The sequence below is a fragment of the Engraulis encrasicolus genome, chromosome 14 (genome assembly GCF_034702125.1).
Source record: "Engraulis encrasicolus isolate BLACKSEA-1 chromosome 14, IST_EnEncr_1.0, whole genome shotgun sequence".
NCBI classification, from domain to species: Eukaryota; Metazoa; Chordata; class Actinopteri; order Clupeiformes; family Engraulidae; genus Engraulis; species Engraulis encrasicolus.
Window position 1 is genome coordinate 36,040,957 of NC_085870.1, and position 20,470 is coordinate 36,061,426.

A 20,470-nucleotide genomic window follows, 5' to 3' on the forward strand; every position below is an offset into this window, starting at 1 on the left:
GTCTGTCTCTGAGTTTTGACTAATAGTGCATAGTTACAACATACTGGGAGTTTTCCTGGTTCAAGTTGGCTCGTCAGTTGTTTCAGTAAGTAAAGTCAGCAAATTGGCAGGCAGCCCAGTTTCAGTCATTTTAAACTATATTTCATGCAAAAAGGAAGGGGCAGCACTCCTAGTCACTGTTCAGTTTATTGCAACAAACTTTGAGCAGTGACTAGGATTGATGTTGTTTCCTTTTGAATGTCCATTACTTTGCGATTAGCACTGTCGCTATTACTTTCAGAGAATTGAGTTTGTTATATGAAGTTTATAAACTATTTTGTGACTTTGTGTCTTAAATCTTCACCCGTGGCTCTGTGACTTTGAGTTTTATGAAAGTTAAAAAACTATGGTATGAAAACACACGTAGAATGTGAGTGGGTGTTTTTGGTCTGTAGTGCTCGTAGGTTGGTGTTCTTGAACGAAAAGTTTAATACCCCCAGTTTTAGTTCATCCAGCCCAAAGATCAGTGGTTGTGCTGTGCCATGCCTTTCATTAACCTGTTATTAACAACACGACCTCCAGGAGGCAGTCAATCACACATTTTTCCTCCCTGTGAGGTAGCAACAGCCTTCACAATTTCCTGTGTTCAAGAGCTCCGAGATAGATGTTTTGACTCAGTCTGTCGACCTGTAATTGACTTCCCAGCTGCCAGGCCTTAGAACATTAGGTACCAAGACAAGCCACTCGATGAGTTTTGTTTCTTTGGATATGATCACATTGCTAAGTCAGGGAGATGGTCTGACATAGACGTATTAGAAATGGGTTAAAAAAGATATTTGTTACACACCACCCATACCCATGCGTACATCATGCATTGATGTTGGAATGTGAGTTTATTTTGATTAAGTGTGGTTTTTGAACAAACATAACTGCAATACTTGCTCTGTTTCAAAGCAAAAAAAAAATTTTCACACAAGGCAAGCCTAGTAAATTTCTCCTGACATGATTGAACTAGTGTACTTCCTTCACAGTTCTGCAAGTGACTATGACATACCCCTTGCTTGAATGTGCCACAATCAGATTCAAGCCTTTATAGACTGTGATGTCTTAAGTAACCTCTCTGAAGTATACCATGGGGCTTCATAAAGTCTGAAGTTGAACGGTGGAGACAACAATGAGCTAAGGCTTGGACACGATCCTCAGTGCCTTCGACCTTTGGCTTCATTTCTGTGAGTGATCTAAGCAATTGGTGGAGAGGCAGACCGGCAGAAAAGAGAAGTGAAGAGAAGAAAGATGCACATGAGGATAGAGTGTGAGGCACACCACCGGGAAGCCATCAGGGTTGGGGACAATCAAGCCATTTGTCCCGGGCCCAGGAAGAAGGGGGTTTACCAGAATTGGGTCCTCGACATTATATGTATTGAGTGGGGGGCCCCTTTCAGATAAATTTGCCCCGGGCCTGGTCAAAGCTGTCAGTGGGCCTGCTGCACATCACCACCAGCAGCAGTAGACAATAAGTCTGTGGCCTGTGTCTGATTTACTGGGAAAAAAAGAAAGTTCATTCTCTTCCTCTGTTTACAATTACCACTGGCACTCCTACCCACCCACCTCTTTCCCCAGCCTCACAGCCCCAGCTGAGGTGGGGTGGTCTCCCAAAGCCCTCCACATCTGGAGCATGTTAAGCCACTTCCTGTCGCCGATATCCGGTCAGCCGCCGTCGTTGTGTATCCCACAATCCTTCACTCCTCCTGTGAAGGGGTGAGCCCTTGAGTGGGGAAGCACATGAGTGGTCAAGAAGATCTGTAAAAACATAAACATAGATCACTGCACGTGTGTGTGTGTGTGTGTGTGTGTGTGTGTGTGTGTGTGTGTGTGTGTGTGTGTGTGTGTGTGTGTGTGTGGCACGTGTGAAGGGGAACCCTGAACGGCCATAGCTCCTTGACCTAGTTGTATAACAATGGATACAGCCATCCCTGTGTGTGCTATACATAGCCTGCTTTGCTTTTTTGTGACAATGGGGCTAAAAATGTTGGGCTTGTCAGACACAGTTAGATGAGGCTTGCAAGCGCTGCAAAGTCACATAAGAGGTGTCTTGACATTCAGCATGACGTGTTGCTGAGATTTCTCAAAACGAGGATGCAACTGGGCAGAAATTAGCACTTCAGTTCACTTTTTTCAGGAAGTGCTTACAAAGAGATCTTGGGGAGGGGGACGTGTGGGCAATTGTATCAGGCCAGCAGGGCTCTCAAGTCTCACTCTTTGGGAGTGAGAGACTCACTCATTTTGGCCCTCTCTCACTCACACTTCACTCACATTTCTCACTCTGAAATATGGTGTAGGCTTCCCTGCATTTAATTTTACCCAAGGAACCAAAGAAGGAGACCTTATAGCCCAACTGGGTCTGTTCGGCAGGGGTAAGTGATGTGCGTCCAAACTCACACATCCACTTACTGTATGTGTTACGGTACTCAAGATAATGGAAAAAAGGAGGCGCACACAAGACTTGTGTGAAAAAGTGTATTGAAGCCGAAAATATACAACAGAAGTCTAACTGGAGAGACAGACGTTTCGGAGCTAGTCCATTCTCAATGTCTCCAGTAGGAGGTAGGTACTGGAGACATTGAGAATGGACTAGCTCCGAAATGTCTGTCTCTCCAGTTAGACTTCTGTTGTATATTTTTGGCTTCAATACACTTTTTCACACAAGTCTTGTGTGCGCCTCCTTTTTTCCATTATCTTGAGTGATTACTACTTTTTTGGGAGTGCTCGCACCAAGCAATACACGAGCATTAAGTTCAAGGCGCAGACGCCGACCTTTGTTGGTCTTTTTGTCATTCACTGTGTTACGGTACTACAATAGTGAGAAACCGTAGTCATGCCAGTGAAAAGAGTATTTCTAAGCATTGATGCAGGTGCAGGGCCCGAATGTCAGTAAGCTTGCCCACGACCCACTCCCCTCAAAAAAGAAATCTCACTCCCAACTCAGGTAAAAACTTGAGAAGCCTGGCCAACACTATCAGACAGCATACAGTTTGCGTCTCCTTGCGTGTTTTCTCCCCCTTAAGCATATATAGGCAGCTGACACACTCTCACAAGCATATAGGGGGAAAGCTGTCAGGGTTTTATTGGCGGTTCAAAGGCTTTGTACACACAGACTAACACAAAGCCATGTAATTAGGTAGGCCCACGCATAGTGTGTGCAGTGCACATGTGTGAGCCATGTGCTTACATAAGTAAACACCCCCACCATGCGATTCCTGCCGCCCCTCAAAAACAACTGTCCCTGAGCCCCCACTTCACCACTGGACTGCTGTAATCACAACAACATACTTGAATGTAGGCCTACTTTGTAAATGAGACACAGTAACAAGTGAAATGCTCACCCGTCAGATAACGGTTACATTTGCTATTTATTCATTGGGCTAACATCTTTTCTCTGGTACATTTAAATTAATGGTTATTAGAACGGAAACTTGGGGATTTTTTCACAAGCACGTGTGCATGTTACAGACTATCAGTCCACAATGTATGTCCATCACAATGCAAACACATACCATCCTCGTGTAAGTCACAATCAAAGCACATGTAATTAGGCCTACAGCTAATCATTCTTGGTGTTTATTCTTCCATTTACAAGCTCTGAACGAGACATTTTTGTCAATATAATCATACAACAAAGTAAACATCATCAGTCTGTGGTAAGGAAAAAAATAAAGTGAGCCAAACAGCATGAAATAAAAGTTGTTAAAATCTAGCAGAGTATGCCAATACCTAGATCTGTGTCCAGATAGTTACTCATGTATAACAATACGGGCAAAAGCTGTAGCCTGTAAGCGCGGGCGCACACACACACACACACACACACACACACACACACACACACACACACACACACACACACACACACACACACACACACACACACACACACACACACACACTAATATTCCCTTTACATGTGTTTCATTTACAGGAAAAAATTGTGTTTATGAACCAAACCCAGAGTAATGAAAATGATATAGTTAAGATTTAATATAGCAAAGAAATCACCTATGCTTTGGACATTTGTAGCTGCTCGATATGAAAACCACCTTAGGGCCTAAAGTTTATGCTGAAACAGGTCTACTGAGGGCATACGCTTCATGGGTAGAAATGGGCTGAATAGGGTCAATGTATATTGATTTTCATCATTTTGTTTGCATTTTAGAAATGTTTTCAAATGCCTTATCAGTTTATCACTATCTGATTGTATTCATCAAATTAGTGGGCCTACACCAAATAGTAGCACTGCATTTAATTCATGTCACTATGTAGACATTGGTCCTTCAGTGTGGTAGGACATGACTTTTAGTAAAATCACCTACATTCAAAAACAGTAAGTAGGGTATGCAGATCTAGGCCTACAATAGGCTATGTTTAATTAAACTACATTATTACTCAATAACAACAGGCCCCATGCAACAAATCTAGTCTTAATCAACAGGCTGTCTGTATTAATCTTATCTGTTTTGCTGAATGTGCAAGACAGAAATTAATTAACTACGGATCAAGATTAACCAATGTATTGACTGCAGTTTTATCCTTTATTCTTCAATGTTCTCATCTCTAATGCCCCCTTCAGTCCACCTGAATGTCCTAACAGTTCTTCAGTCAGTTCCTATTAGGGCTATTTGCTTTGTCTGTGCTCAAATCACCGAATGACAACAATTGAAAGAAGCAGCCCCTCAGGATTAGGCCTAAGGCTATTCTAGTGCAGGTCATCTCAATATTTTATTGCACATCAATTATGTATGCTAATCTTAATTGTTGGTGCAATTAGGAAAACACGAACAGCCTGGTGAATTTAAACAACTTTTTATGACAAGCCTATCGATTAAATATTTTTTTAAAGTAACTTGTTTTTTAAAAAAAAAATATCTCCCGTCCTCCAGTTTCATACAACCGACAATAACAGATGGCCTTTTGGCTATGATGTCAAACGTTTTCAGCTGTTGGCCGGTCGCGAGACGAGGAAGAGGGAAGGGCGGAGAAGTCCTCCAACTCAAGGCAAGAGAGAGAGGAAGAAGCCCATGGGTACCAGAAGTGAGTGAGTGAGCGAGCGACTGTGTGAGAGAGAGGGAGGGAGAGAGAGCCAGAGAGAGAGAGAAGGGACTTCAGAGCTAGTTAACTTTTTCCAGACCCAAACTAGCTAGCCAACTGCTGGCTGCTTGTGCTAACGTTAGTTTAGATTCATCACAGGGCACTTCAACATAAACCGCTGAGCACTCTGGACGCGCCGAAACAATAGTCTGTCTCATCGTCCTTTTTGTTATTTTTTGAAAGGACAGAAGCTAGCCAGCTGTAGCCTACTGTACGCAATTTCGAGCTAACGGCTGAGTCGACACAAATTTTGAATGGACGAAATTGAGCAGTTATATTTCGGCTTGCTAATTACCGTTCTATAACTACCGCTTTCCTACTTTATTCACTATTCCATGCCTGTCAGTTCCCACGGAAAACACAAAACCCACGGAGTGGACGTGAGTTGGTAAGTCAGTCTACTCTTTATTTTCTTGTCTTCCGTTTGGTTTGAAGTTTTAAAGCCGAAAATCTGTTTTTAAAAAATCGGTAGCCTACTTAGAACTACTTGTACTATTTACTGCAGAGTTGGAAACGGAAAGTTTAAACTGCAAAGCTACAAAATACACAGACCAAGATGTGACAGTATTGCAGATGATACACACTTGATATCTCAACAGTAACGGGCATGGTTTAGCCCTCAGGTCCATGTGAAAACAAAACAAAACAACTTTGCTAACAAACTGTGGCATTTGAAGCAACCGTCCAGCAAAATTTCAGCTATGTCAAACGTGTGCTTTAGACACAGAAAATTGAGTATTTATCTAAGTAGAGGATTTCTGAGGAATGTATCAACTGACTGTAGGTCCTCTTGCACTGAAGTGTGTAAGAGACAGTTCTGCATGCATCTAGCATACAGTCACCCCCCCCCCACCTTCTCTCTGACGTGGATCACAAAATTTTGTTTTACGAGCCAGTTTCACTGCTGCCCCTGTTTCTTTGGGTCCCAAGCTTTGGGCTGTGGAGGACTTGAAAGGGACTTGGTGGGGATGTATGTTTAGCGGTGGGAGGGTGCCTTGCTTTTCGGGTGTAATGATAGCTTGGGTCCCCTCTGTGGCAAAGTCACACCGCGTCTCCTGTTACACTCCCCCCTCCAGCACCCCCATTTCTGTGAGCCCCCAGTTGCCCTGGGCCAGATGGCTCTGACTGGAGTACCCTGGGAAAACTCAGACGCGACCCTATCCTTTGCCAGGGTGGCAGACCAGGGAGGGAGGTGAGGTGAGCTTCGATCAGCAGCCAGGAGTGATTATATTCACCATGCTCTGTAGAGCAAACTCAACAGGTTGATTTGACCTGCTGAAAGAGAATCCGATGTTATCACACATTGGAGACATCCAATGAGTGCTCAGTGGCTCAAATGAGGTTCAGCCTGAAGTTTTTATTCTTCCAATGAACAGTGAACCTCTTGGTATAGTCTACCTGCCCTGAGGCAGCTCCATGAACAGAATAGGCCTGTGTGTTTTTTCTCATCCTTGACCTTGTCGCTCAGTGGTCGCCCGAGTATTTGTTCCTGGGAAACCAGGTGAGGGAAGCCTCTAACTTGTCAAAAACCTCAGTCAAATCAGCTTAGAAGTTATGAGATCCATCTGCTCCACCATCTGCTCCCCCCCCCAGATCTGTTGAGAGAGGTCCGCTGTTGGATGGAGAAAATGCACAACATAACACAACACAACGCCGTCTCCCTCTGGGCTCTGTTCCATGGCTTTATCTGGCCTCTAGAAACCAAATCCATTAGATACACATGTTGCATGAGGCCCAGAGTCGAGCAGAGCAGAGCAGAGCTGTATGATCAGTCAGCCGGCAGTGCAGAATGAAGTCATTCCCCCCTTTCTTGCTTGGCATTTTTTTGCTCGTTTTGTTTTTGTTGTTGTGATCCAACTATGCAGCCTTGTATAGCCAGAAGTTGAACTAAATCAGTTGCAAGGCCTTTCACTATTGGCATGAGAGTGGACTATGGCCCTCTGCACACACCGGTTCTGCCAAAGTGTGGAGCACTGCTCAGCCAACATTTGATTCCACTGTTTTCTATACAACCCAGCACACCAGCGCAGATGTCCGGACATCCGCAGGCATCGGCGCTGGCGTGCAGGGTTGTATTGAACACAGTGGAATCAAACGTTGCCAGAGCAGTGTGCCACACTTTGGCAGAACCGATGTGCAGAGGGCCTTTGAAGAACATGCTGTCATGAACAGCTTGTTACATGTTAGTAGCACGGCCTAGCTGCACTGTTATGACTTCTACTAGTCAGACATGAATTGCAATGTGCAATATTTTAAAACACTTTGGTCTGCACTCTGCACTACACGCAGGATATAAGATAAGCGTATTGTATCTTTAGGAAAGCCTGATAACTAGGAAGTCTATAAAGTCTACCGATCACGAGAGGATAGCAGCTCTCAGTCTCTGCTTGTTTATCATGCAAATGTGTGTCAATCTAATTGATGATGGGCTCATTGTATGCTACAGCGTGTGATGATCCCTGATAACGAAATGTTGATATAAGCAGAGCTGTTTGTGGAATATCAAAGACCCTAACTGCTATTCTTATTAAATTTGCATTAGCATCCATACAAAGCTAATCCTGCACAAGACTGTGTGCTTTCTCACCCAGACATGTCAGGCAAGCCGTTTTGAGAAGGGGGGATGGGCAGGTTTTGTCAAGCAGCCTCAGATCTTGAAGGAACAGGTCTTTGAAGAAGCAGTAAGTTACATGCGTCCAGAAAACAGCTGCATACACCAGTTGGGGTTTAGGATGAGGCCTGGTGAGCTGTATAAGGGCATGGCATGGGTGCCTGTCGCTCTGTCCCCCCCTGCTCCCTGACAGTTTTGCCATCTCCAGTCCTCCAAGCTTTGGCTGTTTGGTTTCAAGATTCCATGAATTGCTCAGTTGTTTCGTCGCAGACGCGTCGTCTCAGCGTCTCACTGGCGCTGCTGCACAGCCGAGCTGAGCTAGCGACCTCTTCGGAACCCCTCTTCGAACCAATCGGCAGTCTCTTGACCTCTGCGTGCCATACGACTGTCTCCCCCCTCATTCATCAAAATGGACTGTGGAGGCTTTGTGTGCAGCTGATTTTTATCAGGGGACGAAATATCATCCAACTTCCTGTCGCTCACCAGTCGTATTCTTCCCCCCAGTTACTGTATGTTGTCTTTTCCCCCCATCATGGACTGTTGACCTCAGAGCATACGGTTTTAGATGTTTACTTGGCTGTAAGTGGGACCCCTCCAATCCTAACAGGTTTAAAGACCACATTCTGTGTGTGTCTGTGGGCTGCCTGAAATTACCAAGCATGGCCGTGCTTGTGTGCACTACCTACCGTGAGACTGATCTAGTATCAGTTCAGGGTGGTATTCCCTGGTTGGCAGTGGCCTGGTGCCTCTGAGAGAGAGAGAGAAAGACAAGAGGCACTCTGTGTGAAAAGTGCTGGTCTGTACAATGCTCCCTGGGTTGGGCCCTGCTCGCTCCAAGTCCTTCGTATCCTCTTTCGGCCCTGCCCTGGGCCCTTTCATCCTGCAAAGAGTGTTGCCTGACTCTCGGTTGGTCGAGCTCAGCTCAGGGCCCATTTGATTAAGACAGATTATCATTCCATGTCGTGATGGTATGGAGGTCTCCCCCAACCCTGACCCAAACCACAACCGCTAGCACGGGCCAGGGCAGGCGACCTTTTCCCCAATCCCCTCCCTGAGTCCCTGCCGAGTGACTTGGCTTAACCCTAATTCCATGATCTAGCCTACCTGACACCTTTTTTGTGTGTGTGTTTTTTTATAATGCTCTTATTTTATGTTTTTGTCAGGTTTTGTGTGATTGGAATGCAAATTTACCGCCCAGTTCTTCTCAACAGCTGCAATAATAGATAGCTGATGATGCCTTACGCATGTCACTGATATAATGAGGTGAAGAGTGATTCCAGGAAGGGTATTTGTAGGTTACGAATATGTTACACATGATGTAGGCCCTATAGTATAGCCTGCCAGGCAAGTTCTAAGAATAGGCTATCTTACATGTGGGTTAGCCGCCTATATCAGGGACAGGGACCAGGCTTTCCAAGAATAATTGAGTTCTTAATACATAACTTAGAGCTTAATGAAAGGTTAATCTCTTAATACAAGGTCCCTTATATATTTGTTGTCACCACAATGGCAGTGACCAAGTTGTAATGCATCAAAAGGTTTTGTGTAATGTTGCAATACAGTGTTATGGTAGTGAAGTCTTTTCAATGACTAAGCTTAACTAAGGACAGCATTCCAATGGTTGAGTGGTGTGCATTCTGAAGATATTTGCGAAGTAGTAAGTGGCCAATGATAGTAATGGCCAATACCTTTTAAACAGAGTATTATTTGTACTAGGTCCTATTCAAAACCAGATACAACAAGTGCCATGAAAAGACCGACTTTGTGAAAGCATGAAGATACTAAGCTTAACCTGTTAAGACACAGCGTTATAAATTTGCTGTTACAGGAATGGCAATGACTAAGTCGTAGTGCATTACCAAAGGCCCTGTGTTATGCCATAGTTGTGTAGTACTATGGTAGTTAACATCTCTATGACTAATAAAGCGTTCCATTGGTGGAACAGCATGCATTATGGGGTTACGCTGATAAGGTGGGTGATGAGGATAATGAACAGTAATACAAACAGTAGGATGATATTTTTTTGTCTGGAAGGGCTCTGCAACTGTGATTTAACAAATTCAGTCTAAAAGTGATCACCAGAGTTGTATAGAAAAGCTCTTATCGGCATGTCCTGTATGTACAGCAGACAAGTTTAAATTAAATTTCTCCTCTTTTTGTCTTTCAAGCTACCAATTTTCCCTCTAGGCTACCTCATGTAAACATATGGGTCTTGCATATCAGTCGTAGTGGGTGGGTGTTTTTGTGTAATTTCACTGTTTCTTATTACAATGAAAATCATGGGTGTGCTCTCGTCACTCACAGCATCTGGTTAAACTCCCAGTTTATTTCAATTACCAGGCCCAACTTTTTTTTTTCGGGAAGCCGAAAGTACACATATACAATACGTTATTATATGTGTGTACAAGGTAAACATTCGCTGTAAATGAGCTTCGGAATGCATGAGAAAAGGGGAGCTAGCCTAGATAGGACTCGCCGCCAAAGCAAAGTTTTTTTTTACTGTATATTTTTTGCGTAGTGCCACTCCTTTAAATATACCCCCTCATTTCAACTCCTGGAAATAGCCTGCGCTAGAGCAGGAGGAGGTGTGAGCAGCGCTGGGGAAAGCAGAGGCAGAGGCTCCCGTACAGTAGAGTAGTCGAGTAGTGGAGGAGTGTGTCTTACTTCAGATGGGCCCGTTGGCAGCCCTGTTTACTCTTTGCTGAATGCACTCAACTACAGTACATCATAACAACATTTATATGACTATACAGACAGTATTAACAGATCAAGACTTGGTCATTACAATTTTGGTGACAATAATGTTAAAATATCAGGCTCTGCACGAATCAGAGAGGGAATGATAGGGACTGCACTGCAGTGTAGTGTAGTGTAGTGCAGCAATAGGGAGGAGCGGAGTGCTGGGGGCAGCTTCGTCTGGTCTGGGTGGGTGATAGGCATTTATTTGAGGCTGGGATTCCCTTCAAGGAGCCGCTGGGCTGTCTATAAATTGCCCCAAATGACAGACCTGACCTGGAAGTGGCTTAAGTCCCAGAGACAGACTCCGTGGGAGTCAAGGTTACAGTATGTGTGTGTCTGTGTGTTTGGTTGTGTGTGGGCACTGGCACACAGGCAGTAGTACTGTAGGCATATGTTTACAATGTAGCTGTTGCTGTTTGCCTTTTATTTTTTTGCCTCTGTATTCTCTCCTCTCAATCTAATAAGGGTTCTTAATGGATGAGGGTTTCCACAGAGCTATTGCAACTGCAGGGCTGCACAAATTGAGTTTTTCCTCTCTTCCTCACTCACTCAATCACTCTCTCTTTGTCACCCTGGCTCAGTTTCACCGTCTTCTTTTGCTAGCTCTCTCTCTCTCTCCCTCCCTCCCTCTCTCTCTCTCTCTCTCTCTCTCTCTCTCTCTCTCTCTCTTTTTCTTTCTTTTTGTCTCTCTCTCTAAGAAGCGCTCCATGCAATCTCCAAACAGAAAGAGCTCCATTGTGCAGCGTTTTTCACAGAGGCCGGCATGGAGAGGAGAGGAGAGGAGAGGAGAGTAAAGGGCCTCTGTGGCTCAGTTTGGGAAGAACACAAGGCACTGTGGATCCCAGAATGACACATCCCTCTCCCATCTGCGAAGAAAAGAAACCCACCCCAGCTCAGAAATACGCTCGATTACGAATATGTTCCATACAACCCCTGGCCTTGTGCATTGGTCTGCGCTCAAAAGCATCTGCCAGCCACTGTACCATAGCCCCTCATATGTGTCACACATTCGGACATTACATAAGCAGGGCTTTTTTGCTGCATAGGCTATCCCAATGCATGTCTGTATCTGGCTTGTGATTGTTATATACGAGCCATAGAGGTCTTACAAATCCTTATAAAGCCTTCTCAGACGGCATATGTTAACGGATAATAGGGGGTTTTATATACTCATCAGAACGTGCCCATTGTAATAGGATAGAAGACAGCGTTGTGAAGTTTGTATGTCATTGAGATGCATTTTTACTGCTGTAGGGTGTTCTCTATGTTAGAAGGCATCCAGTTGTAGGAATGGTTAAGACAAAGATTTTACTGCTAGATTTTGTCTGCATGTAATATGAATGTGGTGAAAAAAATCACATTTTCCCCAAGCCCTGTCGCCCCTTTCCCTTTATTTTCCCTTCTGCTGTACCTTCTTTTTATTCATAGACTACCTCTCTACCCCTCTCCTGCACACGCGCGCTCTCTCTCTCTCTCTCTCTCTCTCTCTCTCTCTCTCTCTCTCTCTCTCTCTCTCTCTCTCTCTGTTTTTCCCCTTTCTCTTCCCCAGTGCAAGTGGTTCTCATTTGAAGGCAGAAAGGCCAGTAAACAGTCAGGACTTTGATGGAGGGCGCTTGCTTCTCTTCTCTTCTCTCTGTTTGGGTCCAGGCAGAGTACTGTCGTGAGGGAGGGGGTTGGTTGTGTGTTGTGGGGGTGGGTTTGGGGGGTGCTGGGTGAGGGAGGTGGTGGTGGGGGATAGAGCAGAGTGGGCGAGAGAGCTTGCCAAAAACGCTGCAGGTTTTTCCTCATTCGCTCTCGGAGGAACAAAGTGTTTTTTCAGAGAGGCCAGGAAGGAGAGATAGAAAGAGAGCGAGAGAGAAAGAGAGAGAAACGGACTGAAAAAAAGGACATTCAAAGTTGTTGTGGAGGCCCATTGTCATCACAAGATCTGGGTTTTAAGGACTTTGGTATATCCAGTGAAGTGACTTACTGTACAGTGAACAGAAAGAAAAGGACATTGTTTACAGACCAAACTTACATGCACAGACAAGCCAGAAATGTTATTAGTGTCATGCTTCATTGTTTTACTCATTTTGCGTCTCTGTGAGAAAGATTGAGAGCGTGTATGTACTTACTGTATGTGCATGTGTTTTTCAGCCATGATACAATGTGATCACTCATGAAACACTCACATGCAGACATTCTCTTACTCACACGGACCGTGAGGACCTTTGTCTCACGGATGGAGCCAGACATGTTGGATTTGGATGACAAACTTGTTGTCTTGTCCATCTTTGTCCCCCCTCTCTCTCCCCTATGCCCTCTGCCAATGAGCAGAGACAGAGAGCCCCATTGATTAGACCGGGGGGGCTTCTTCACAAACAACACTCCCGCCGGTACCACTGCACTGCGCTTGTCACGGCATGGCTTGGACCGGCCAGAAGGGACATATTGGACCACCAGAACCATTACAGAATGGCAGCATTTGGCATAGGGTACCCAGAATCATTGCTCAAAGGATGTTGGGCCACTAGAACCATTACAGAACGGCCTCATTGGGCATATGTTACCTTGAATCATAGGTGAAAGAATATGATGGACCACCAGAACCATTACAGAACAGGCCCATTGGGCATAGGTTACCTAGAATTAGAGATGCACCAAAATGAAAATTTGTAACCGAAGCCGAATAATAATTACTCACTTGGCCGAATACCGAAACTGAAACCAAATATTCCAGTTCATTTGAAAGTTATCAAAAGTTATATTTTTCACTATTGTACAATATGGTTGCCGAAATTTCGGTGCACCTCTACCTAGAATCATATCTGAAAGAATATGTTGAACCGAACCGTTACAGAAAAGGCCCAAATGTTGGGCATAGGTTACCCAGAACCGGCGCTCTGTCTGAGCCTCTGTCTCGTCCTAATGACTATGGCTTCAGTTTGAACTGGAACTTTTAAAGAACTATGCCTAGAACTATACATTTACGGTGGTCAAGCAACGCCCTGACTCCCAACCCAAACCCTGTTCTTAAACCTGAACCATGTATTTTGTGAATTGACTGTGGTGAACAAGTTTTTCGATAGCATGATTATATGGCTATAAGTTGGGCTGCTGTAGCAAACGTAGGGAGTTAGTAATATCTATCCCAGCTCGTGACGCTTTGGCTTGTTCGCCACTTGTTCAGTTGCTCCCAAGTCAGTGCAGCGCTGTCAGGTCTGCCACACGTTAGCAGGAGCATAATCCCTAAAGCCAACACACGTTCCGGCGCCGTTTATTATTGCAGGGGATGCAGTGTTAATGTTTATATTGGAAAAGGGTCACACCCCAGAGATGGAGACGTTTATGGAATATCCCTGGGTGGGGGTGTATTCTTCCATCCATATAGAGTATTTGTCTTGAGTGCACATGTCATTTGAAACGAGTCCAGTCCAGCAGCATCTTTTAAAGTGGGCCTGGAAGCCTGGTCAACATCAGGGTTGGTGGGTATGAGGGTGTTGGGTTTCCAAAGTCTGCTGACTCAGGGAAGGTAGAGAGATGTTTTTTGAGAGCAGGGTGGGGGTGGGCATTGCTGTGATTGAATTGGCAGGGTAGCTGTAGTTGTGCTTAGTTTACATTAGAAAATTCCACATGATAGGCACTTGCTATGTGCTGGGTGTGCCAGTGGGAAGTGTAAGTTTTGAAATCCCCTCCTTTAAAAAAAATTAATCAGTGAACTTATGCCCCTGCTGTTAACATGGTTATTCAATTTGTAGAATGAATGCCGCGATTGTAGAATTACAGAGATTCTTTGCTAAAACTGTCAGTGTGAAAGGAGCACTGTTGATGTTTAGTACTGATAATCCTTCTATGAGTAGTATTGCCGAAATTGTTTCAATCTGTCACCCAGACAACGATCATTGTTTTTCTGAACAAACAACAATATATCAGAAAGGGATAGAGCATAAAGTCCTATTGTGTGGTTTGGATGTGATAAAAAGTGTCTTGGGTCAGAATCGTGTGTGCGATGTGATGATGTGATGTGGAGCGAGTCTCTTCTTTCACTTCCTCCTCTGTGGCTTCACTTCCTGCTTCCTGTCTGGGAGGGGAAAAGGTCAGAGCGTCGCAGCCTGATCCATTGATCCCCACTTCCTGTTCTCCAAACCAAGCTTCCCATGGAGAGGTGTGTGTGTGCGTGCGTGCGTGCGTGCAAGCGTGCAAGCGCGTGTGTGTGTGATAGAGGCAGAGGGGGTTGCTGTGCGGTTTGTAGATGATGAGGGGTCACAGGTCAAGTTCTCCCGCCCATTGTAGGGTCAAGTAGGGTCGCGGAATTAGAATCTGTTAAAGGTAAATGCCATGGGCAAAGTTGTGCCTTCATTGTGCTGATTATGCTGTTAGGTTGAAAGGTTGACTGTGGGAAAGTTTCATTAGTCACCCAGAACTTCATGGGGGAAAGTTCAAGTGGCTCCTCTAGCCACTGCTCACTGTCTGGAGCGTTTTCAGACACAGGAAAACTATAAAATCACATTATTTTCCCACAATGTTAATGAACTTCTTGAACTAATTGTTCCAAAATTGTTCACCTGTTCTAGGTGACTGACAACTAGTAAAATTTCCTCTGTTATTATCTACCAAGGCTACTGACACAATGATGATGAATATGGATCACTAGCCTCAAAGCATAATAACGAATACATTTCACTTTGTGTTTCTTATGTGATATGATAAACTTGTAGGTAGCAAGTTTACTCCTTAGTAGACTGCTCCACGACACTGACAATAACATCAGGACTCTAAAGTTTAAACTGAACTGAAGATTTGCACGAAGTCAGAATAGTCTGAAGCAGGGCTCTAAATTAACACCAGCCAACTGGCCAAATGCTGGTGAAATTTCAGTTGTCTTGGTGAAACGGACCAACTTACCAGCCACTTTCACCCATTAGTGAGTGTGTGTTTGGCTAGTAGCAGTAACATCTACTAGCCATTTTGGGTGGTGATGAAAGAAAGTTAATTTAGAGCCCTGGTCTGAAGTATGGGCAGTCTTCAGAGACCTTCTTCCTGTTTGAGGTGTTTATCTTAGAAAACCATATAAACCTTAAGGCATCACTGGCTGACTTGGTTATTAATCAGATGTGACTTGAGGCTAGACATTCTCTAAACTATTTTAGACCACGCTTGGACATAGTGGTTCAAATAAAGGGAAATTAGTGGCAGGGGATGTTTGGGGAAGGGCCCTACCAGATGAAGCATAACTAACGTGTCACATTAGTTGGACAGGCATGAGTGTGTGTGTGAGTTTTGTTACAGTAATAAGTTACACCTTGTTACCATGTGTTCCCAAAAGGTCGTATGTGAGATTCCAAACCGCTTGTTGGATGTTGCAATGCAGATGCAACAGATCTTTGATTTGAAGATGCCATGGGTGTTTGTTTGTGGTTAAGAAGAATCATTGGGCAAGCACGCACACAAACACACACACACACACACACACACACACACACACACACACACACACACACACACACACATACACTGTAAACAGTACATTCCCTTCACGGAGCTCCAGCTGGCCTAGCCCAGGCAGCAACAGCTGGAGAGGGTGATGTTTCGGAGATGCCCAGCTGCCCAGGGTTACTGCGGTCTTAGTTTGCAAGTGGAATTCCACACACCCCCAACCCTACCCTGCCCTACCCTGCCTTTCCCTACCCTACCCTACCCTGCATCGGGAGTGGAACGGGACCCCTCCAAAAAAAGCGTCAGGCATTTTTGCACGGCCCCCCTCTTTTTTATTGATGTTTTTTTTACACCTTAATTATTTTAAGAAGGACAATGAGAGAGACTGCATTAAGTGGGCATTGAGTGATGGGGAAGGATCAGGAAACGACCTGAGGCCAGAATCAAAGCCTGGTTCCCGGTGCAACAGTACACCTCCCTAGCCCGTTGAGCCATGTCGCCCCCCCTGCATGACCCCCTCTAAATTGTGGGCCAGTCTGTAAGAAAATACAAAAAAACACCAACAGCCTCGACTCCTGAGAACAGACAGCCCACCAGGAAATGCCCTGCAATATATGCCAGATTACTAGTTCATGCAGTGTTTCCCCCAGAATTATTGTTAGTCAAGGTGGTGGGGCGTCAAGGTGGCCGCCTTAGCAATTAAGTGCTGGGGGAAACCCTGAGTCCATGCCTTCCTGCCCCTTTCCCTGCCCTGCAGTGCCTTGTGTGCCCTGCCACCTCCCCATTTGCTGAAACTTTGGGGCCCAATCCAGTCCAGTCCCGTGAAGTCCAGTCTAGGGCTGCCTTTGCTGCTGCTGCCTGTCCTGTCCCGTCCAGCTGTCCTCTCTGTGGTATGGGGAGCCTTTAGCAGAGAGGTCACAGTGGGAGACCAAGTTCAGCCACGGTGCATAACCCAAACGCCTGACCCGGCCTCACCCGCAGCTGTCTCCTGTAAGTTAGTGCAGATCGATAGTAGGGAATGGCGTGGAGGGATGGCGGTGGTTGGGCTTGTTGCTGCGTGTAGGGGCTTGCCTGGGCCACGTGTTGGAGCATGAACGTGTCACAGATGGTCATCCTTCTTCTTTGCTCGCTCTCTCTCTCTCTCTCTCTCTCTCTCTCTCTCTCTCTCTCTCTCTCTCTCTCTCTCTCTCTCTCTCTCTCTCTCAGTGCTGCTGTATCTGGGGCTAGTCATCCCTACGCTGGTGTTTGCTATGAGTTAATGTCTTGCTCTTTCCAATGTGACACACACACACACACACACACACACACACACACACACACACACACACAAACACACAAATCCTGGTCCCCAACGGGGTCATTCGGTAGCACCTAATTATGTCAGGAGAATCTAGTTAAATGCATGACTTCACCTCACACCCTGTGTGTGTGTGTGTGTGTGTGTGTGTGTGTGTGTGTGTGTGTGTGTGTGTGTGTGTGTGTGTGTGTGTGTGTGTCAGTCTTGTCTGTGTCTGTGTCTGTGTCTGTCTGCCTGGACATTCCTATGGCCTCAAGCGCAAGGAAAGAACATAGAAGCGCACATGGAAAGAAATGGACGGACGTTGACAGAAAAAACGCAAAGGACTCTCGGTCTTCCTCTCTGCCTGGCTTATTACTTAAAAGCATGAAGCTCCCCCATATTTTCCATGTCCCAGTAGACTTGACGTTTTATCGATGGGGTCCACAGCTGAGCTGAGAGACAGGAACAGACCTGTTATACAGGCAGCCGTAAGATTCATAGAGCAAGGGCCTCGTCACGCTTCACGCCAGCCCACTCATGAGCCAGAGAGCCCGGCAGGCCCGCCAGCGGGCAGGGACAAAGCGGTCAGTTGTCACGGGCCCAGGGAGACGGAGAGGGAGACGGGCCCAGAATTTGAGCCTCATTACATTGCGTGTACTGATTTTAGATGTCTTTGTCTCAGTCTTTGTCTCAGCCCCGGGCAAAGTTGTCAGCGGCCCTGGAGCCAGGAGCTCTGAGTGTGGCCTGAACCCCACATCCAGCTGTCACCTGTTTGTCACGGCCTGCAGGCCAGGGAATGAGATGGCGCCGGTCCAGTCATGCTGAAAACAAAAAATCCTGGACCTACCGGCTGGCCTCGTCCTCTCGTCCTCTGGCCCGTGCTGTGCTCTGCAGGGGAACTGACAGAAACAAGTGGGTCAAGGGGGGGGGTCCTCATTATATTGAATGTATTGGGTCGGGGATGGGGGCTTTCAGATGACTTTGTCCTGGGTCCGGTCAATCTCTCATGCGGCCCTGCCATGGTGCCGGGCATGCATGGAGGTTGGAGGAAATGGTCTTAGAGACACATGTGTACACGGGACTTGAAGTTGGTCCCAGACCATACACCAACTAAACTTAAATGTTAAACCAAACCTGTCTGAAGTATACAGTAAGAAAAACCTACATTTTGCTATAACAGTTGGACATAATGAATGTCATTCATCTAAGCTTAGATGTTGTTGTGGAAATCAGCTGTTGTTATGAATAATAAATGAGTGATGAGTTGTTATTATTAAATTATTTATTAAATGCCATTCTCAAGTCCATTATTAACATGAATAATAAATGAATACTATGCTACATTTCCTGGCAGTGATTGACCATCACATCCCATTTTTTAATTTATTTATTGATGGCCAATGTTTGTGGTATGGCCATCAGTATTGGCTGTACGTACTGTACAGGAAGTGTTCTGTGGAAAGGAGTGCCCAGACTCAGACTACATTATCACCATTTGACGTTTGTAATAAAAAAGTCCATCTCCCTAAACAAAACCACAATTGGGTGGCTGATGACAGTTGCTCTAATCTGATTTGCTCGTCTTGATTTTATTATTTGGCCATTTAGTCGCTTCTCAGTTTGGCTGTTCAAACTTCCGATATCTGGACTCGGCCAACTGTGACTACTACCATGGTGGCCATGCAACAGGCAAGTAAACCTAACGTATGCAGTGTTTCCTACAGACCAAGTTGCATTGTGTGGTGCCACTGGCAAAAACACATTGGACCAGTGCGTGTATGCATGCAACCCCATTGACATGCATGTGCAATTTGTGGTGCTCTGTTTTTTTTCTGTGTGGTGCTCTCCACAGAATTGTCTATGTATGGGAAACTGGTATGCTGAAACTGCTGTTAGTGAGGTTTTGTGTTTGCACCTCGTCTTACATGACTAGGGGTGTCATCTTGGCCACACGTATGGCAACAAGGCACCTTCCTGTTTTGCAACGGCCACAGACAGACTGTGACACTGCACTCTCTCAACAGAGCAGAGCAGAGCACAGGTCCTGTGTTATCGCTCTTATCACGTTTGTCATCCGAGTAGCCTGGCTGCCCTGCACAGCTCTGGACTACTAGACAACCGGCCCCGACCCTGTTTTTATAATGGGACATAATGCTAAAGCTCCGCTCCTGCAGAGCTATAAACAACAGGCTTCTCCGGGGAGCTGTGTCTGTGTCTATGTCTGTGTCTGTGTCTGTGTCTGTGCTGCACAGAGCGAGCAAGGCAGCCAGGCAAGGGCGTAGCTGAGGGTGAAGATTGAGTGCACACTGTACATCCCAGGAAAAGGTGCATGAGAAAGGCTGACTGTAAATTCGGAGTTGAAATGTAATCCTGGCAGAGAATAAAATAATCGAAGACAAAGGATCTTAAGTGTGAGCAGTAAGTTCTGTGCCCTGTTCAGTATGCATGCACCCTTCTTCTTTTTTCCTCACATCTCACCTGACAGGTGCATTGGAGATGACCCATATTTCACTGATCAGGGAAAAAAAATATAAAAACTCCTGCACACACTGACTATTTCACTTTTAATCACAATCCGTTTTAGGACCTATGCACAACTACGTAGTATCTCCAATGGAAACCCTTTAAAGTGTATAGATATTTTGAACTCCTTGTGGGGAGCCCTCATACGGGGGGCCGTGATAATTCTGTTTCAGATTCTTCACCATTGTTTGGGCACCCCTGGAGGCAGCCAGTGTCCCCCTTTTCTACCCGCGCAGGCCTCTTTCCTCTGGGCTAGACGGAGACTGCACCCCCAGCCATGGCCTAACTCTGGCCCCTGCCAGATTTCTCCTAGGCAAGACATGGAAAAATGTCATTATGTCCTAGTATCTAGCACGAGGCTGGGGGAGTGGGGAGTGGGAAGGGATGTTGGTGGGAGGGGGAAAGGGGTTGGAGGGTAGAGGGGAAGGATGGTAGTGCTGGCATTGTGCTAGTTTCCAAAAACATACACAGTTGCTACACAAACAGACTGTGCGCACACACACACACACACACACACACACACACACACACACACACACACACACACACACACACACACACACAAGCATACTTGGAAGCCAGGCAACTTGGGGTCTTCAGGAAACTATGTAAACCAGTTCACACTTGCAACTATCATGCTTGCCATCGTGCTTGCCAGGGTATAATTTTATAGGCTCATGTATGCAAAGCATTCACGCACGCATGCACATGTAACTGAACAAACGCACACAAAGACACACAAAGAATTATTGCACTCATACACACATAAATGAATGCACACACAC

The 20,470-nt window shown here is 45.5% G+C and overlaps 1 protein-coding gene across 1 annotated transcript in view; it reads left to right on the forward strand.

Moving 5' to 3' along the window:
* The first annotated feature begins 4,942 nt into the window (after positions 1-4,942).
* LOC134462518 (transmembrane protein 198-like) overlaps positions 4,943-20,470 on the forward strand; it is a 36,369-nt gene continuing 20,841 nt past the window's right edge. The window contains exon 1 of the mRNA XM_063215588.1: positions 4,943-5,506. The gene's annotated coding sequence lies outside the window, so the exon portion shown is untranslated. The remainder of the gene's footprint in view (positions 5,507-20,470) is intronic.